This window comes from Odocoileus virginianus, chromosome 11, assembly GCF_023699985.2.
Source record: "Odocoileus virginianus isolate 20LAN1187 ecotype Illinois chromosome 11, Ovbor_1.2, whole genome shotgun sequence".
NCBI lineage: Eukaryota > Metazoa > Chordata > Mammalia > Artiodactyla > Cervidae > Odocoileus > Odocoileus virginianus.
In genome coordinates this window covers 7,665,479-7,678,855 of record NC_069684.1, presented here as the reverse complement: position 1 = coordinate 7,678,855, position 13,377 = coordinate 7,665,479, and the positions used below count along the sequence as shown (strand labels likewise).

Below are 13,377 nucleotides of genomic sequence, written 5' to 3'. Positions count from 1 at the left end.
CTGTTCCATGCCTCGTTCTAACTGTTGCTTCTTGACGTGCATACAGATTTCTCAGGAAGCAGGTAAGGTGGCCATCTCTTGAAGAATTTTCCACAGTTTGTTGTGATCCACACAGTCAAAGAATTTAGCATAGTTAATGAAGGAGAAGTAGATGTTTTTCTGGAATTTCCTTGCTTTCTCTATGATCCTTTGGCTGTTGGCAATTTGATCTCTGATTCCTCTACTTTTTCTAAATACAGCTTGTATATCTGGAAATCCTCAGTTTACATACTGTTGAAGCCTAGCTCGAAGGATTTTGAGCATTATCTTGCTAGCATGTGAAATGAGCACAATTTTGCAGTAGTTTGAGCATTCTTTGGCATTGTCCTTCTTTGGGATTGGAATGAAAACTGACCTTTTCCAGTCCTGTGACCATTGCAACTTTCCCAAATTTTCTGGCATATTGAATGCAGCACTTCAACAGCATCATCTGTTAGGACTTGAAATAGCTCAGCTGGAATTCTATCATCTCCACTAGCTTTGTTTGCAGTAATGCTTCCTAAGGCCCACTTGACTTCACACTTCAGGATGTCTGACTCTAGGTGAATGACCACACCTTTGTGTTATTCAGGTCATTAAGACCTTTTTTGTATAGCTCTTCTGTGTATTCTTGCCAACTCTTCTTAATCTCTTCTGCTTCCGTTAAGTCCTTACTGTTTCTGTCCTTTACTGAGCCCATCTTTGCATGAAATGTTCCCTTGTTATCTCCAATTTTCTTGAAGAGATCTCTAGTCTTTCCCAGTCTGCTGTTTTCCTCTATTTCTTCGCATTGTTCACTTAAAAAGACTTTCTTATCTCTCCTTGCTATTCTTTGGAACTCTGCATTCAGACAGCCTGGAGGGCAGCAAATAGTCCAACAGAGCCAGAACGTGGAATTGAGGGAGGGACTGTAAGGAGATAAGGGTTCCCTCCGGACTCACACTGAAACCCCTCATATCCAGCCTCCAGCCCCTTCACTCCACTGAAACAAGTTTCCTTGATAAAGTTAGTAATAATCTCCAGTTGACAAACTCCAAAGGCTTTATCACCCTCAACCTCTCAGAAGCACTGGGCTCTGAGGACCACTTCCTTCTTTCTCAAAACATTCTCTTTGTTCTTCTTTGTAAAATATGCTCTCTAGTTTTTCTTTTTCATTTAGCAAGAGAAGTTGACCTTCTCTAGCCAATCCTTTTTTATCTCTTTACAGGCTCAAACCTCTTCAACCAGGCTGAAAGTGCTGAAGTCCTAATATCTCAGTCCTTGTTTGAATTCTAAACTCCTCCCTGAGCCAACAAGGTCATCCTTGGTCAGAGACGCCACCTAGACCCACCCTCATCTCCAATGATCCCCACACATGTGCTATCTGCAGAGCAGACACACATGAGGGAACTGCCAGTAGTCCTACCACAGGGCCTTTGGACGTGCCATTCCCTCCTCCTGGAATGCCCTTTCCCCTCCTCCTTAACCTTCAGACCTCGGGGAAATACACATTTCAGCAGAGGAGCTTTCCGTGATGAGAACGAATGCCTCTACACAGGTTCTAAAGAGCACCATGGATCTCCCCTTCACGGCATGTCACCACACAATTCTCTTTGTCTTTAAATTCACATCCCTTTTCCCCAGGAGACTGTCACATGGCAAGCGCTCAAAATACAGAGAATGAAAGACAGGAGCAGGGGCCAGATCAGGAAGGACTCTGCAAGAACCTGGATTCCTTCCTAAGGCTAAGGGTGATGGTTGCTTCTCCAAGTATAGTCTGTGCACCACACAAGCTCCTTAGGTGCCTGACAAAATTCAGATTCGTGGGCCCTACCCCAGATTACTCAAACAGAATCTAGATGTGACTTCCTACTCTGTCAAGCCCTGTGAATGATACCAAAACATACGATCATTGGAGGCCTATTCCTCAGTCCACTAGCAATACTAATGGGGAATCTGACCACAGTTTAGACCAATTTTCCCAGGGAAGATGCACTGAGGTGGGGCAACCTGGGATGCCAGGAGCAGTCTTCACTCAAGGCAAAGAAGCAAGAGCCTGTCTTCCCCTCGACTGATAAGTAAAGAAGCTGGTCCTACTTCTCTCAAACCCAGGCTGTCAGCAGAACACTATATTGTACAAAATGGGCCGCGAGGACAGAGAGGAGAAGCAATTCAGGGGCAGCTCCAGGGGGTCCCAGGATGAGAATCTGAGGTTCAGTGACTCACACCCCCGTGGGCATAATCCTCCCATCCCAGATGATGCCTACTCAGCCCCTTTCTTGTCCTCAGAGGCTCCAAATTCAAGCCTTATCCTTTGCTTTCACACAAACACCACTGACGGTTCACAATGAGAGTTTCGCTCCTTCCCACCCACTGCAAGCAAGAGGACAGCCTCTCTCTATCCTATTGTCCCAGAAATAATGAAAGCCCTTTCAGCTTTTCTTTTTGGGTTGTTGTGGTGGTGGTGATGGTGGCTGATTGGTTTGCTGGTTTTTAGCTTCTAATGATGAGGAATGAAAGAGCTGTTATCTTTACTCACACCCTCTTTTCTTTTCTGCACAAGACCCAATAAAGAAGCACAAATTCCCTCTTGGATTCTAACGGTAAGTCATTCGATACAGAAAAGATAGAAATGTTCACACTTTCAAGACATGCTGTGGGTGGCGTGCCAAAAAGAACCTCAGGTACCACACAGGCAATAGATTACATGGGAATAGACAGCATTTTATTAATATAAATGCCATCAGGATGGCCAGTTAGTCATTGGGAATAAATGAAATTGGACCCACATTTCACATGTAAGCCAATTTCCCTTTTATCTTTGAAAGGAGTGGAGGGCATGGGGAATCACCTTACATTTAGGAAATATCAGATATTGAGGGCCTACTATGTGCCAAGGTCCAGTGCTACGTGATGAAGAGACTACAGACAGCAGGTTTCTGAGAATCTACAGAACAACACTTTGAGTAGCTTGGGGATCCCCAAATGAAGCCTTCTTGCATTACACAAAAATAAATAAATGTCAATGGAACTTTCTCCAATTATCACCAGAGTAGGAACTATACAGGAAAAGACCACAAACAAATGTAAAACTGAAATATCAAAATACCGATAAATGTTTCAGAGAAATAGTAGGTTGCACTTTGCATCTAATCCTCAGACCTGAGGTGGGGCAAAAAAACAACACTAGTTTGCTGAAGGGAGGGTGTGAATTAGAAATAAGATCATGCTGAGGGCCCGGAAGGTTATAGATCAGCAGATATGGGGCAAGTCTCCATCCTTGTCAGCAAAGAGGACATGACCCAGCCTGACATAAGATAAGGAAACACAGGAGGAGGACAGCCAGCAAGGTGGCCGTGGGCCAGCAGACACAGGAGAAGGAGACAACGCAGGAGAAACAAAAGTCCAGTTTCTATGCGGTCACCAGGTGAAGCCTCCTCCCCGCCTCCACTGAGACAGCTGATTCTGGATTGCTGTTTGCAACGCAAGGAACGTGACATAAGAACAGAAGCCCCAGAGACTCCACACCAGTCCCTCAGTCAGTTCTCCAGGGTTAAATGGTGGCTCCCCGTCTCCTCTTCCCTTTGGTGCATGGAGGTCAATCCACTGCCCGACTGCCCCTTCATCTCACCCCCTGCAGAGTCCAGGGGGATGGCCTTCTTCGGTCCAGAGAAATGCCCACCACAGGGCCATTGGACATGCCGTTCCCTCCTCCTGGAATACTCTTTCCCCTTCTCCTCAACCTTCAGATCTCGGGCCAATCCACATCTCAGCAGAGGCGCTTCTCTGACAAGAACAAATCCCTCTACACAGCTTCTAAGAGCACCAGGGATCTCCCCCTCACAGCATCTGTCACAATGCAATTCTATTCGTCTTTAAATTCACATCCTCGTCCCCATTAGATTGTCACAAGGCAAGTGCTCCAAATACAGAGGATGAGAGCAGGTAGCAGGGGCCAGATCAAGCAGGGCTCTGCAGGAATCTGGAGTCCTTCCCTTCCCAGGGGTCAGTAAAGAGGCCACCATCATCCTCAGGCACCCCTGAGTCCCAGAACCTGCCACACTAGCCTTTCACTCCAGACCCACCCCAGCTCCACCTCACTGGAGACAGTGAAAAGGGAGTGATCATGGTCACAGACGCTACAGCCACATGCTTGGGTTCAAATCCCAGCTCCACCACTCACCAGCAGTGTGACTGAAGGATTTAAGCTATGTAATTCCATCAGTTTCATCATTTGTGAATGATGGGGTGATAGAACCTACACCATATGCATTTTGTGAGGATTAAATAAATACATAAAAGCACTTAGAAATGTGCCTGGCATGATGTATGCATAAGAGTCTGCTGCTGCAGCTGCCATCATTGCTATTAATACTATTATCATTACTCTCACTATTAGGTTTGAACTGTGTGGGTCCACTTACACTCGATTTCTTTCCGTAGTATATACTGCAGTCCTATGTGGTCCTAGCAACTGAATCCAAGGATGCGGAATCACAGAGGGTTAACTATAAATTATACATGGACTTTCGACCGTCAGGAAGGTCAGTGCCCCAGCCCCTGCATTGTTCAGGGGTCAACTGTATTCGCTGTGAGGGCGTGTTTTCAAAGCACTTCCTTCCCTGTCCCACTTCCACATTCTTCATCTGCCACAGTAAGCCCCTGCCTCAGAAGAATCCTATCTCCCAAGACAAACAGCTGTCAAACTCCTCTCTCACGTCTATGTCTGAATGCAATCTCTTTTCTTCTTATAAGTTTGCAACCTTTCTCCCTCACATGGTATCAAGAACATGGCACAAGGTCTGATAAAATAACGATAGTAATTAAGAAAGGCATGCGTCCCTCATCCCTCACACAGCAGATTCACTCTCAGAAAAACTGCAAGCAGGCACAATATTTTGACACACCATGTACACACATTTAATGAGAAAAACAGAGGGATCGAGAGGGCGGGGTACAGACAGTGGCCACGGTGTGCGTATGCGCCTGAGCAAGGACATGTCAATGCAGGTGACACAGAGCAAGCATTCTGAATTCAGATCAAACTAACTGAAATTCTGGCTCTTCAGACCCAGTGTCCAAAAGTACAGAGAAGCACATATTTCCTGTGTGCCCACTACAGGCTGGATACCCCGGAGGGACCTGGGGACATAATGTGAAACAAAGCAAGATTTGATTATTGCTCTCAAAAGCTCATCATCTGCTGGAGAGTGAGCAAGTAAAGAGACAACTACTGGTGGGGTATGGCTGCTGCTGTGACAAGCATGCGGTGTCCGTGCCCAGAAATGAGTATTATAACATCTCCGCTTTCCAGAGGTCACTGGGTAACAGGGAACAGAGCCAGGATTCAAATGCAGGCAGCCGGGCTCCATGTCTGGGCTCTGGTGACCTGTGACCAACGAAAGCCTTCCATCTGAAGATGCTCTGGAGTTTCCTGCATCAAAGCACTTCTTACTCTAAAAAGTCTGAGGGTTGCTCAGTAATATGTGGACTGAAAATACTATCCACACAGGAAGAAAACAGAGAGAAGAGCAGAGAAACTGTCTCCAAAGTCAAAGTAAATCCAGGAAGTAAAGCCTAATGCCGGTTCCTAAAATCTGCCTTAACCTGAGGTCCCCTTCCTGCTTTGATTGACAGAAGTCTGTATTTGGAGGAAAAGGTGAGGGGATTGAAGTATGAATGTAAGAAGAAAGGAAACAAGTCTTCTGAGTCTGTGGAGATGGGACTCAGAAGAGAGAAGGGTGGACTAACAGAGATACCCAAAGCATGAGGTTGTACAAATGCCCAGCTGTTGTTTAATAGCTCAGTCATGTCTCTTTGCGACCCCATGGACTGTAGCCCACTGGGCCCCTCTGTCCACGGAATTCTCCAGGCAGGAATACTGGAGTGGGTTGCCATTTCCTTCTCCAGGGGATCCTCCCCACCGAGGAATCAAACCCACATCTCCTGCACTGGCAGGCAGATGCTTTACAACTAAGCCTCCAGAGACTCCTGCAAATGCCCAGCAGTGGAAACTATTTGCAAAGAGAATTCCCGCAAGGGTGAGAGGGAGGTTGCAATGGTCTAGATGTTGAAACCCCACACGCTTCCATTTTGAAACCCACACCTTCCATATATTATTACCGCCACCCCATCACCATCAACCTCCTCAACCACTCACCCTCCGAGGCCTTTGTTTTCTCGGAAATTAAAAAACAAACAGTGCCACCATTACTCTCCTGTCTGCAATTACAATTACTAGCTAATATGTTAGTGTCTACACTGCATGCTTGTGTTCACTGCTTTAGTACATGAACTCACTTAATCCTCATACTTTCCCAGTGAGACAAGCACTATGGTTTGCCCCATTTTAATACCCCAGAAAATGCAAGCATAAGGAGGTTAAATCACGAGCCTAACTACACATGGGGTAGGGGACTGGGAATACTTCCACACCAGGATACTAGTGGTCTCATATCCATCCAGTGTGCGGCTAATACACAACTGCAAGGGATCATAGCCATCACCTAGTGAAAGAGTCTGGCTCTCATTTAACAGATGGGGAAACTGAGGCAAAAGTGACTTGATCAAGCTCCCCGCTGAGGGCAGAGCCCAGCTCTTGTCCACCACACTGTGCATCTCTGAATTGTCACGTCTCAGGCTCCGAGCTGGACCAGAGCCTCTCCCCAGACAGTCCCATTACTGCCCGCTGCTTCCCCAGCCCTGCCCAACTCTCAGGCACCTCTGGCTTTAGTAGATTTTCCAGCACAAAACAGTATGAAGCTATCACCCCTCACCTCACTGCTGTGAGGCAAGTGCTATTCTTATCTCCGCTTTAAAAACTAGCTGTGTGATTTGGGCAAATAACAAAAAGATTCACCTGGAGAATTTTAATTATTTGCCCAAATCACACAGCCAGTACCTGGCATAGCAAGCACTTAGTTATTATGTTACCTTCAAAAACAAAAGTGAGCCATTATTAACAGCACCTGTTAATAAGCATCTTTTTCTCCTTTATGTTCACACTTCCCCTGCTTTCCACCCAACCATGCTGATAGATAATGTTTCACAAACTCCATGTTTGCCATCCTGCCCTGCAACATGAGGTTACACATGATTCAGAGGCAGGACTCAAGCAAAGCCAGTAGTAGGTGTGGCTGGGTTTATCATCTACTGCAGGCCTGAACCAACTCTTTATCTGATGCTGATGTGAACTTTCCCTCAGTCGTGTCCGTCTCTTTTCGACCCGGTGGACTATACAGTCCATAGAATTCTCCAGGCCCAGAATACCGGAGTGGGTAGCCTTTCCCTTCTCCAGGGTATCTTCCCAACTCAGGGATCAAATCCAGGTCTCCCAAATTGCAGGCAGATTCTTTACCAGCTGAGCCACAAGGGAAGCCCAAGAATACTGGAGTGGGTAGCCTATCCCTTCTTCAGGGGATCTTCCCAGCCCAGGAATTGAACCGGGGTCTCCTGCATTGCAGGCACATTCTTTACCAACTGAGCTATTGGGACCTAAATTCTTCTACTAACCCACTGAAAGCTCCAACTCAAAGCCCCAGTGAAAAGGGGGGCTTGGGTTCCTGACATTCCAGCTCAAATATGTCCCCATATATTAAGGCCTAGTAGCCACCAACAGTAGCCAGATCCCTCTGGAATAAGTAGTGATGAGTTTGCCTGTGAAGACCAGAGAGCATCATCATTCAGGAAATTCAGAGGGCAAGCTGTGAGAAATTCTGGAGATAATTGAAATTGACCTATAACTCACCAGTCACTATGGGGAATTCTATCACTTTGCACACTTTGCTTCCACAGCTAGAAATCAAATCAGAGGAAAATGATCAGATTTCTAATTTGGAACCTCAGACACGCAGTATCATCTTTAATGACTTCTGGCAAAAGATGCTCATTACAGACCTCAGCTTACCTAAATTAAAACATGAAGCCCCAAAATTAAGCAGAAAATTCTCAATTTCTCATGTCTGTACAGCCACAGAAAAATCACACAAGTGGGAAAACACAGGCCCCTTAGCCGTTTGTTCTGCCTGCAAATATTTGAGCAAGAATTATACAAAGCAGAAGAGCAAGTAGGAAATATATATATATATGTGTATATATATATATATATACACATATATATATAAAATAAATCTGTCAGTCAGGTCCTAAGTTTCAGGTTTGAGCCGTCTCAGCAAATAGCAATTTTTCATGATCAATTTGAACTATCATGTCAAGGAACATTATCTCTCAGCTGATGGCCAATTTCATCTCTTGTGTGATGTAGAATTCAGATTCCTCTGCTACAGTAGGCTGCTGGCTTCAAGTCTTCTCTCACTGCTAAGTGGACTGATAGTGCAGTCCATCAGCACGGTGTTCAGATGTGTATGGCTCCTTTCAAATGGGGGGCTAAAAATCCATCTCTCATCCTCAGCTCTAAACCTCATTCAGTGTGGATTTTCTAGAAGCCAAACAATCTCTGGAGATGGTTTTTAAACCTCTTCCCTCCATTTCCCATCCACCGTGCCCTTTGAGTTACTGTGTGAGTGGTGGCCACAATGGAGCAGAATAATCTGCATCACCAGCTTACACAGCTGCTTATGACTCAACTCGACACGAACCTAAACCCAGGAAGGGGATGGAGCAATGCCCAATCTGCAGCAATGCCTCAGTGATGGCCCAGAGATATTAGATGTAAATCAGTTCAATTCAGTTCAGTCGCTCAGTCATGTCCGACTCTTTGGGACCCCATGAATCGCAGCACGCCAGCCCTCCCTGTCCATCACAAACTCCCAGAGTTTACTCAAACTCATACCCATCGAGTCAGTGATGCCATCCAGCCATCTCATCCTCTGTCGTCCCCTTCTCCTACTGCCCCCAATCCCTCCCAGCATCAGGGTCTTTTCCAATGAGTCAGCTCTTCGCATGAGGTGGCCAAAGTATTGGAGTTTCAGCTTCAGCATCAGTCCTTCCAGTGAACAACCAGGACTGATCTCCTTTAGGATGGACTGGTTGGATCTCCTTGCAATCCAAGGGACTCTCAAGAGTCTTCTCCAACACCACAGTTCAAAAGCATCAATTCTTTGGCACTCAGCTTTCTTTATAGTCCAACTCTCATATCCATACATGACCACTGGAAAAACCATAGCCTTGACCAGACGGACCTTTGCTGGCAAAGTAATGTCTCTGCTTTTTAATATGCTATCTAGGTTGGCCATAACTTTCCTTCCAAGGAGTAAGCATCTTTTAATTTCATGGCTGCAGTCACCATCTGCAGTGATTTTGGAGTCCAAAAAAATAAAGTCTGACACTGTTTCCACTGTCTCCCCATCTATTTCCCATGAGGTGATGGGATCAGATGCCATGATCTTAGTTTTCTGAATGTTGAGCTTTAAGCCAACTTTTTCACTCTCCTCTTTCACTTTCATCAAGAGGCTTTTCAGTTCCTCTTCACTTTCTGCCATAAGGGTGGTGTCATCTGCATATCTGAGGTTATTGATATTTCTCCCAGCAATCTTAATTCCAGCTTGTGCTCTTTCAGCCCAGCGTTTCTCATGATGTACTCTGCATATAAGTTAAATAAGCAGGGTGACAATATACAGCCTTAACATACTCCTTTTCCTATTTGGAACCAGTCTGTTGTTCCATGTCCAGTTCTAACTGTTGCTTACTGACCTGCATACAGGTTTCTCAAGAGGCAGGTCAGGTGGTCTGGTATTCCCATCTCCTTCAGAATTTTCCACAGTTTATTGTGATTCACACAGTCGAAGGCTTTGGCATAGTCAATAAAGCAGAAATAGATGTTTTTCTGGAACTCTCCCGCTTTTTCGATGATTCAGCAGATATTGGCAATTTGATCTCTAGTTCCTATGCCTTTTCTAAAACCAGCTTGAACATCTGGAAGTTCTTGGTTCACGTATTGCTGAAGACTGGCTTGGAGAATTTTGAGCATTACTTTACTAGCATGTGAGATGAGTGCAATTGTGCAGTAGTTTGAGCATTCTTTGGGATTGCCTTTCTTTGGGATTGGAATGAAAACTGACCTTTTCCAGTCCTGTGGCTACTGCTGAGTTTTCCAAATTTGCTGGCATATTGAGTGCAGCACTTTCACAGAATCATCTTTCAGGATTTGAAATGGCTCAACTGGAATTCCATCACATCCACTAGCTTTGTTCGTAGTGATGCTTTCTGAGGCCCACTTGATTTCACATTCCAGGATGTCTGGCTCTAGGTGAGTGATCACACCATTGTGATTATCTGGGTCATGAAGATCTTTTTTGTACAGTTCTTCTGTGTATTCTTGCCACCTTTTCTTAATATCTTCTGCTTCTGTTAGGTCCATACCATTTCTGTCCTTTATTGAGCCCATTTTTGCCTGAAATGTTCCCTTGGTGTCTCTAATTTTCTTGAAGAGATCTCGAGTCTTTCCCATTCTGTTGTTTTCCTCTATTTCTTTGCACTGATCACTGAGGAAGGCTTTCTTTTTTTTTTTCCATTTATTTTTATTAGTTGGAGGCTAATTACTTTACATCATTACAGTAGTTTTTGTCATACATTGAAATGAATTAGCCATGAATTTACATATATTCCCCATCCCGGTCCCCCCTCCCACCTCCCTCTCCACCAGATCCCTCTGGGTCTTCCCAGTGCACCAGGCCCGAGCACTTGTCTCATGCACCCAACCTGGGCTGGTGATCTGTTTCCCCCTAGATAATATACATGTTTCAATGCTGTTCTCTTGAAACATCCCACCCTCGCCTTCTCCCAGAGTCCACAAGTCTGTTCTATACATCTGAGTCTCTTTTTCTGTTTTGCATATAGGGTTATCGTTACCATCTTTCTATATTCCATATATATGTGTTAGTATACTGTAATGGTCTTTATCTTTCTGGCTTACTTCGCTCTGTATAATGGGCTCCAGTTTCATCCATCTCATTAGAACTGATTCAAATGAATTCTTTTTAATGTCTGAGTAATATTCCATGGTGTATATGTACCACAGCTTCCTCATCCATTCGTCTGCTGATGGGCATCTGGGTTGCTTCCATGTCCTGGCTATTATAAACAGTGCTGCGATGAACATTGGGGTGCACGTGTCTCTTTCAGATCTGGTTTCCTTGGTGTGTATGCCCAGAAGTGGGATTGCTGGGTCATATGGCAGTTCTATTTCCAGCTTTTTAAGAAATCTCCACAGTGTTTTCCATAGTGGCTGTACTAATTTGCATTCCCACCAACAGTGTAAGAGGGTTCCCTTTTCTCCACACACTCTCCAGCATTTATTGCTTGTAGACTTTTGGATAGCAGCCATCCTGACTGGCGTATAATGGTACCTCATTGGAGGAAGGCTTTCTTATCTCTCCTGGCTCTTCTTTGGAACTCTGCTTTCAAATGGGAATATCTTTCCTTTTCTCCTTTGCTTTTCGCTTCTCTTCATTTCACAGCTATTTGTAAGGCCTTTAGATGTAAATAGAAACTAAAAATTCAAAATTTTACTTTCCCTTGACGTGTCTTCTTACAGAGAAAAGTCAGAGAAGATGGGGGCCAGGGCCACTGTTGGTTATGCGACCAGATCCTGACTATGAACACAGTAAACTAAGGGTGGAGGAAAGAGTACAAAGGAGAATCTATAAGTTTTATTCCTTCTTTTCTCAGTTAAAAACTGCTTCTTCTGAGCCTTAACTGTGCACCAAATTCCTCAGAAAGAGTTCATCTCCCTTCCTAAATTCAGCAACTTGATGTGGAATAGTTACTGTATACCAAGAGTGAAGCCCTGAGTGTCTCTAAATACAAGTGGCAAATCAGAAAACCCTTAAGAAGCTAAAGCACATGTGATGGGGGACATCCACACCCATGCAAGCTGAAAGAAGCCAGGACACACGTTGAGGTCACTCCCAGGAAGGACCGTGTTTGCCATTTCATCACATGCCCTTGTATACAGCTCGCTTCAGAAGCACATCACTCCAATGAGTCACTCAAGAGAAACTTCACGATTACTCTCCTGCCCACAGTAACTGAGATGGAGAAGAGAAGGTTTCAACAACTCGGGGTCCATCCGCACTATTCAAGCCCAGTTTCTAATAAGAATGACAAAGGTCTTGGCAGACATGTTTTCTGTGCCTCAGTAGTTTGTACACAACAGAGGATCTTGGACAAAAAATAATTAATTAGCCTAGAGCCAGCATGGCTGCCAAGAGTCAAGATTATTTATTATCCCAACCAACAGTGGAGAAGTTCTTGAGGAGAACGTGCTTCCCAAGAAATGCTTGAGCACAAGCGTTCACATCAAGGAGGCCGAGGAACCTTGCTGGGTGCCCACGAGGGACTCATGACATACCCCCAGGTCATGCTTAAGTCCCACCCATTTATTCAGTAAATTACTTTTATGAACAGGTCAAAATGAATAAAGCCTTCCCATTATGCTCACCTTCCAAACAAAGCCACTTCCTGGCCTCCTGGCTAGAGAGAGCCCTTTTCCTAAATTTGCCATTGCAGCTCGATGAAGTAATTAAAGACAAATCAGAGCAATTACTTACATTCTTTACAATAACCAGATGGTATTCCCAATCCAAAGAAGCAGACAGCAGCAAAAATAAACTGCATTCAGGGAGGCTTAGATCAATTCAGTCCCTGTAATAAATTATGACGGAAAACTAGGATACTGCCTGTTAGCTACCCCTTTTGCAAGAGCAACATTGGAGAGAACAATACTCACTGAACTCAGGGATGAAATGTAAGACTGGATGAGCCAGAACGGATTTTCTGAGCAGGGCCAGGGTGAGGGCCGGGCGGGTGCAAATGGAGGCTTCTAAAGAGCACAATTTAAGTAGATGCTGCCTCCCACAGATGTGCGAGTTCCCGCCCTCAGGTTCTTACATTAGGCTTGCAGTTGCAAGCGCCAGCCTGCCATGAGTTCCACACTGGAAGCGATAATAAAACCCAGCGGCAAGCGAGCCCATCTGGAGAGCAACAGCCAGAAACGGCGGGGGGCCGAGGGATCTTTTAGAACAGAGACTCCAGGCCGACTGTACATCCATGGGGCTAAATCAAGAAGACTAAGAACACTCAGAAAAAGCATCCGCCTATCCAAAGTGGGTGAGTACAGGAGTTATAGGAGGATAAGAGCTAAAGTTTGTAGACACCTACTGTGTGCCAGATGCTTTATATGTGTTAGCTTTTTTAATCTTCAAAATGACTTTTAGAGATAAGTATTATCAGTACCATTATAATTTTTATTAGCATATAAAAGACAAAAAAACTGAAACTCACATTTGAAGTATGTTGCTCTGGATCCGAGAGCTAGTAAAGGCCTGCCCTGTACTATTAACTAAATCTATATATTTTTTTTATGTTTTTGGTATTAAATAAATAAAATTAAGTCTATTTTTTTAATCTACAGTCCCACAT

The 13,377-nt window shown here is 44.7% G+C and overlaps 1 protein-coding gene across 8 annotated transcripts in view; it reads right to left on the bottom strand.

The window, feature by feature from the left end:
- The window catches only part of HHAT (hedgehog acyltransferase), a 367,616-nt gene that overhangs the window by 214,333 nt on the left and 139,906 nt on the right, over positions 1-13,377 (bottom strand). The window lies entirely within an intron of this gene.